This window comes from Podarcis liolepis (genome assembly GCF_965112155.1).
Source record: "Podarcis liolepis genome assembly, chromosome: 9".
Taxonomy (NCBI): domain Eukaryota; kingdom Metazoa; phylum Chordata; class Lepidosauria; order Squamata; family Lacertidae; genus Podarcis; species Podarcis liolepis.
Genome location: NC_139564.1, coordinates 3486169 through 3493752, shown reverse-complemented (window position 1 = coordinate 3493752; position 7584 = coordinate 3486169). Strand labels below are relative to the sequence as shown.

Here is a 7584-nt window from a genome sequence, read left to right as displayed (position 1 = left end):
TCTGGAACATTCTGCATCACAGAGAAAAATGGATGAGGTTGTTGACAGAAGGACCCCAGGTGGAGAGAAGACAAGTGCAACAGGGGGCCACAACATCCAAAAAGGAGCAATGTAAGGTAGGGAAATGTTATTACTACATAGTCAGATTCTAAATTGTATCCTCAAGCCTTTCAAAAGCGTTTTATACTGTACATTAGTGTTACATACATGTTTTAAACAAATAAATGTCACATTTGTGTTTTGCGTCAGGAGATGGAATTTGATCACTAGGTCTTCAGTATAATTTTTATCATGTGTGCATTTGTTTTTTTGATAGCAGAAAGAACAGTGAACCCCCAAAGAAACGGAACTGCTCTAAATAATCACAGTTAAATGTGAAGGAATTGGCATTATGATAACGTTTTCAGAGTAGCCATGTTAGTTTTGTGTGACAAAAACAAGAAATATTAATTTGGCACCTTAACTATGAACAAATGTAGCATTGTGCTGTTGTGGGCTACATGCCACTTTAACAGACAAATGCTGTGTTATCATGAGTTGTTTATAGAAATGATTTGGGCGAGGAGTTGTAAAAAGTAGGGTCAGAGGAAAATGAAAAGTGCCCACAAATTTCTTAACAGCGTGATTTACAGGTTACAATAATATTAATTTTTTTTTGGGGGGGGGGTCCCCAATGCCAGCACTGCCTATGCAATAACCCATTGTGACTCCCCTTTTAATTTAAATATTGACTTAGCAATCTACTTTATGGTCCCACATATAGAGAAGGAAATGAGACACCAGTTCAAATGGCCCCTAAAAATCCACCAGGTAAGTTCCTTCCTTTACTATTTCCTCTTCATAGGAACGCAAATGTTCTAAGCCACAGACTTCAGTGAAGCTCAGATGGGCACAGCTGTGAAAGGGTGCTGTGCAGGCCTGCCAATGAAACTGTTACGATATAGAAGCAATGCGGCCGCGAGCTGCTAGCTTGAAAGCAAAACACAAATGGGAATGTTGGGACTGTTCTGTGGGAAACAAAGGGACGGTCTATTCACAGTGCGAAGCACCGGAATTAGCTCAGAGTGTAATATGAGCTGTACAGGAAGTACTGGAGGAGTTAGTCTCTCTGCTGTTGGAGTTTGAAGAGAGCAGACGTGTTTTCTGTAACGCTGCAAAAGACAGAAATAAAGACATGTAAATACGTTTCTGTCTATCTCTTTCCCCTGCCTGGGGGGACAGAAAAGAGCGGTGTGTTCTTCTCACGTTGAGGAGGATCGCCGATCGCGACCTTGCCTGGATCCTGCCGGAGAATGCAGACAGGGAGGTCAACCGGTGATTCAAGCCGGGTGCCTGGAGAGTGGCCAGTTTCTCCTGATAATGGCTTGAATCCCGACACTGGGCACAGCTGTGAAAGGGTGCTGTGCAGGCCTGCCAATGAAACAACCCAGTGCTCCCCGTGGGGACCTGATATTGCTGTCCCCCCCCCCCCAGTCCCATACAGGTGAACGACAGAGACCCTGGCACGGGAATCATAGAATCATAGACTCATAGAATTGCAGATTCTTCTAGTCCAACGTCCTGCGATGCAGGAATCTCAGCTCAAGCATTCATGGGAAAGTCCTGCTATGAGGGTTGCTACTTCCACAAGCTCATCAACATCACCTTCCTCTTTCTCTCTTTCTTTCTTTCTTTCTTTCTTTCTTTCTTTCTTTCTTTCTTCCCTTTTTTCTAAAAAAAATAAAAAATTAATTGCATTTTTCAGAAAAGGACAATAAAACTATGCAGACCACATGAAAAGCCTTGCACCAAGAGATTGCCTCACAGGGTTCTTGTGGGAATTAAATGAGGAGGGGGAGAGTTATTATTACTGGACCACAGTGACACGTGCTTTAGTTACATCACGATTGGATTGCTGTAACGTGCCTTTGAAAAGTGCTCGGAAACTTTAACTGAGTCAAAGAGCTGCAGCCAGGCTGGTGTCTGGGGCTGGTTATAACTCCCTTGTTAGAACAGTTCAGCTGCATGGGCATAGCCAAGGGGGGTGGGGGGTGGGTTGGCCTCCCCTAGATCCTCAAAAAGTATTGGAAAGCATAAAAAATCTCTAGTGAACTGCCCCCCCCCCAGAAGCTACTGGTCTGTTTCTGTGCACCATTCAAAGCACTTGTTGTGACTTATAAAGCCCACCATGACTTAAGTCCAATCTATCTGAAAGATGGTATAATTCTGTGGGGGAAAATATTTATGGAAATGTTGGCCCAGCTCCAGTTTCTAGTGGACATATATTGTAATTTTCCAGATCCAGCTCCCAAGAAAGAGGCACGTAAGGAACATGCTTATGCTGTCTTTATTGTTGCATTTTTAATTGTAGATGCCTGGGACTTTAGGGTTAAAGATGGGTAAAAATATAAGAAGACCAGAGTCCAGCATCCTGTTATCACTGTGTCAGCCTGCTGCTGGAATGTGTTGAAGCCCAGAGATCTGAGCTCAATGGCGCCAACTGGAACCGTACAGACCCATTGGGAGTTTGCTTTTGACCTCAGTGGGAACTCTTGACGTCCTGGTCATCCCCAAGACCTTCATTGGAGCACTTGTTGCCTACAAGCTGCCCCAAAACTCCAAAAAGCAGCAGCCGGTTGGCTGTAATAGTGAGCCTTGCTTCCTTTCCCCTTTGCAGCGTTCTTTTATATGCGTGTAGATTCCACCATGGCCACAGATGTGCCTCCAAAATGAGCTGAGTCACAAGGAGCACCATGTTGGCTCCCCTGCTGCTCTGTAAGATAGCATCTCTCTGGTCTGTTGAGGCCATCCAGGGAAGACAGAGAGATACATGTCCCGAAGAAACCAAGCTTTCACATTAGCTTCCTCCATCCACTTAGCCTTGCAATAATAATAATAATAATAATAATAATAATAGAAGAAGAAGAAGAAGAGTTTGGATTTGATATCCCGCCTTTCACTCCCCTTCAGGAGTCTCAAAGCGGCTCACATTCTCCTTTCCCTTCCTCCCCCACAACAAACACTCTGTGAAGTGAGTGGGGCTGAGAGACTTCAGAGAAGTGTGACTGACCCAAGGTCACCCAGCAGCTGCATGTGGAGGAGCAGAGACGCGAACCCGGTTCCCCAGATTACGAGACTTCCGCTCTTAACCAGGCCTGATTCTTAGTCAAGGCTTCCCATGTCCTAGAAATAATTTCCCCATAGGCTGATTCCATGCCATGGCTCAGCCCAAGGGGAGGTGGTACATCATTGTTGATGACACTTGACATCCAGATCTTCAACCCCAAAAGATAGCCAGAGCACCAGTTCACAGAATATATAGAGTAATAGTAAGCAATGAACATGACAACAAAACATTGAGAACATAAATCCAGGCCTGACCTTGGCAAATGATGCCTTCACAAGACTTTCGTATAATAATAATCACACTTGAATAAATCAACTACTGGAGGAATGTTCTTCCCACTTTGTAAAGCTCTATGTTTATATCTATAGGTACTGTATTCAGCTACAGAAAGCAGGATGAGCATATATGGGTAAAAATTGTAGGAGAGGGAAAGAACAGTGGCCTTACTGTGGGTGTCTGCTATAGCCCTCCAGACAGAGGACTTTGATAAGGACTTCCTAGAGCAGATGACCAAACATTCAAAAAGGAGAGAGATAGTAGTCATGGGAGACTTCAGCTACCCTGATATTTGTTAGAATTCAAACTCTTCCAAGAATGGAAGGTCCAACAAATTCCTCCATTGCCTCACTGACAATTTCATTTCTCAGAAGGTGGAATATGCAACAAGGGGATCATCTCTCTCAGACCTGGTCATCTCCAAAAGGGAGGAACTGATGGACAAAGTGGAAGTAATGGCAATCTTGGGAGGAAGTGATCATGTTCTCCTGGGTTTCATAAGAAAGAGGCAAAGAAAAACTGAGTGTAGTTGGACATGCACTCTGGACTTTAAGAAGGCTGATTTCAAAAAGCTTAAGGAATTGCTGTGTGAATCCCATGGTCAGAAATACTCAAAGAGAAGGGGGGCAGGTCCAAGATGGCTTGGATTTTCTTAAAGGTGAAGTATAGAAGGCACAAATGAAGACAATTGCAACAAGGAGGAAAAGTGGGAGGCACCTAAAGAAACTGTGTGGCTGCATAAGGAGCTTATAGTTGATCTACCAGCTCTTAGGAAAGGATGCTGTCATTATTAAGGTCCAGCGTGGGTTTCTCAAAAACAAGTTGGTGTGATGAATCTCATTTCTTTTTTTGATGGAGTTACAAGCTTGGAGGTACGGGGGAATGCTGTGGACATAGTTTACCTTGATTTGAGTAAGGCTTTTGACAAAGTCCCCCATGATATTCTTGCAAGGAAGCTGGTAAAATGTGGGCTGAATGATATCAATAGTCTGAGCCATTCAGATATTCCAGAGGTAATCCAGGGCTTCAACTGGAGCACCAGTCATATCATCCAGAAAAACCAGCAGAACTGTCTGAAAAGTCAGTGGATCCATTAGGCTCCAAGGGTAGACCATCAAAATAGGTCTTCTGCCTCTGCAGAGGAGAGAAGATCTCAACAGGAAGCGTTCTGACCATGACAAGGGGCTTGTATGAATATCCCCCACTTTCAGATCACCTTGTTCCTGCCCACTTGAGAAAACGGTCCAGAGTGTGGCCTGTCACATGCATTGGGCCAGTAACTCTCAGTTTGCATTTCTTAGTACAAAAAGTATTGATCAGATGTGTAGAGATCTTTCCTATTCTAATTCAAGAAGGTTCTGGAACCTTCTCTGTGTGAAAGAAACAAGCAGAAAGTTCATGATGTTTGGGTTATGCCTTCAGAGAAGCTGAGTACAGCCGGCTTAAACTGGTTCTCATATCTTTTTCAGTCAAGGTCATGCTGGCTATAAAAGTAGGGCCAGAAGGAGCCTGGGTTTCACTCTCTCTTTCCGTCTCTTTTCCGTCTGGTGTGCTGTTCTGCACATAGTATGCTTAGTGTTAAGGTTTAGACTGATTATAAATTAATGTAAGTTTAAGTTAGGTCTGCTGCAACTGGATTTCTTATAGACAGTGCCAATCCTGAATATATTGGATTTGTGACCACCATTATGCTAATTTGCCTTCAGTAGCAGTAAAGTTCTGCTGGATGAAATACAATTGCCTCTGGTCTATTGGGGGAGAGGGATCCTGCAATTTGTTTAAATTTTTACTCTGCGAACTTTACATTGGAATCTACTCTGGAACAAAGAAGTAACAATGTTGAGTAGAAGTAAGTCCTGAGCCATCCCAGAGCCGCTCATCTCAGCATGGATGTTTAAGTTCCTAAAAACCAGCAGTCTGAGTGTCCTCTATCAGCTCAGGCAGGGAGGCTGCTGGGCAGAGAGGCAGGTGGTAAATTAGCAGAACCCCATTTCCGTCCCAGCTGCCCAATGCCAGGAACACACAATCTAGCTCCCCTCATTAATTGGACAGAGAGCCTGGAGAGAGAGAATTTCTATAGACCACAGCAACTGCTCCTCCCTGACCCTCCAGTCTGCCCTGATGCTGCACTGAGTTCCCAGGTGGGCACAGCTGGTGAGACTTAGTCCTCACACCTTGAGCGCTGCCAAAGAAGCAGGTGGGAAATCAGCAAAATGCCGTATCTGTCTCAACTGCCCAATGCCAGGAATACACAATCTAGCTCCTCTTTTTATAGTGTAAGCTTTAAAGAACTCGAGCCTGCTTCATCAGATGCATCTGACAAAGTGGACTTTAGTTCCCTAAAGCTTAAGCCATAATAAAAAGGGATCGTCTTTAAGTTATCACAAGATTAGTATTATTTTAAGTTATCACAAGATTAGTATTATTTTACAGGTCTGTAATGTTTTAGTGTCTCCCACTCTCTGGAAACCTTTGAAACTGGAATCTAGACACTCATTTCTTCTTTCTGGTTGTGCTTTTTTGCAGGACTTTATAAACAATGAAGGAGCTAAGTTTAAGAAACCCTTCTGGATAGGACTAAGGAAGAATAACAAAAAACTGAATGGATTGGAATGGCTTGATGGTTCAGCAGTTCTTGAAGTGTGAGTTTGTAAATAAACATTCTTAATGCCTTCATTGCAGACAGACTCCCAGAAATCCATTTTCGTTTGTCAACTTTTAATTTGTCAATAGGGTCTAGAAACTTAGCTCTTGTCACTTTTGTTTGCACTCAGATTTTGAAACTTTCCCGTGTTAGTTCAGGCACAGGGATCTGCTCTTCATTATGCATGGACCTAGCTTAATCCATTAACTTCAATAGGTCTGATTAGAATTAGCAGTGAATACCACCCATGACTTGTTTCTATTCAAGTAGATGGCAAGTGGAAGCCAATGGGTTTTCTTTAGGGGTGAGGGAAGTTAACTGATAGTGGTTTGTTTGGAGAGAAACAAAACATGTGTTTGGGTTCACACATTATAAAAAGCCAGACACGGGTTTCTTTCTGGCTTGTTTCCTCTGCTAACAAGAGGAACATTCTAAAACATTGGGTTTTTAGTTTAAAAAATTGTAAAGGAGGCGCAAGGGGGGTATTTAATAGCTGCAAGACATTTAGTAGCCATTTGAAACTGTTATCATTGATTGCTTCGTTTTCTCAGAAGCCCTTGGTGAGAAACCTATCTCCGCAATGTTCCTGCATACGTATATTTATTGCTCCAACGAAGAAAATAAAGCAAACATTTAGTTTGAATTGATTTGTGCTGCCATCTTTTTTTTTCAGATTCTGGGATACTGAGATGAAGCAGCCCAGCGCATCGCCAGATGACAACTGTGTTTATATCACACAGAAATGCAGACATAGATATTGTTGGCACGATGCTGCCTGCTGGCACAAAATGTCATTTATCTGCAAGAAGGCTCCAGATCAGAAATGGGAGAGGTAGAAGCCTTTAAAGGAATAAAAATGTGCTCTGTGATTTCTGTTCAAAATGAGCCTAAACCCAGTTCCTTTAAATCAATCAAGTAAAGTATTACATATGCAACACCACTTGTGTTCTTACTTTGTATCTGTTATTTTGACATTCACTATCTATACAGTGGTACCTCGGGTTACACACGCCTCAGGTTACATACGCTTCAGGTTACAGACTCCGCTAACCCAGAAATAGTACCTCGGGTTAAGAACTTTGCTTCAGGATGAGAACAGAAATCGTGCTCCGGCGGCGCGGCAGCAGCAGCAGCAGGAGGCCCCATTAGCTAAAGTGGTGCTTCAGGTTAAGAATAGTTTCAGGTTAAGAACGGACCTCCAGAACGAATTAAGTGCTTAACCTGAGGTACCACTGTACACTACAAGTTACACAAAAAGGGCAATAGTGATGTCACAGAACAGGGCTTCCCAATGAGAGATTGATGGCTGTTCTTTGCTGACCACTTCAGAACAGCAATATCTTTTAATTATTAGAAAGCAGGCAGCTGGTGGGTCTGGAACCACTGGTGAGAAGAAATCTCTCTCGGTTTCTGATTAAGTGAAGCAGGAATATGGAGGAACTCCCTTAGGCATGTTTAGGGCACCTCTCAAGTTACTAGGAGACCACATTTTGGTCACATCAACACCAGACACTCCTTTCCCACAAAGGATCCCAGGAACTGTAGTTTAGGTAGAAGG

General features: G+C 43.2%; 2 long non-coding RNA genes across 2 annotated transcripts; both read left to right on the top strand.

The window, feature by feature from the left end:
- The first annotated feature begins 4 nt into the window (after window positions 1-4).
- On the top strand, window positions 5-2302 carry LOC310686003. Its single transcript, XR_014515628.1, has 3 exons — window positions 5-116; window positions 764-810; window positions 2279-2302. It is a non-coding gene; the product is annotated as an uncharacterized lncRNA (long non-coding RNA).
- Window positions 2303-5324: 3022 nt separating this feature from the next.
- Window positions 5325-6963, top strand: LOC310686192. The gene is made up of 2 exons (XR_014515758.1): window positions 5325-6024; window positions 6700-6963. It is a non-coding gene; the product is annotated as an uncharacterized lncRNA (long non-coding RNA).
- The last annotated feature ends 621 nt before the right edge of the window (window positions 6964-7584 follow it).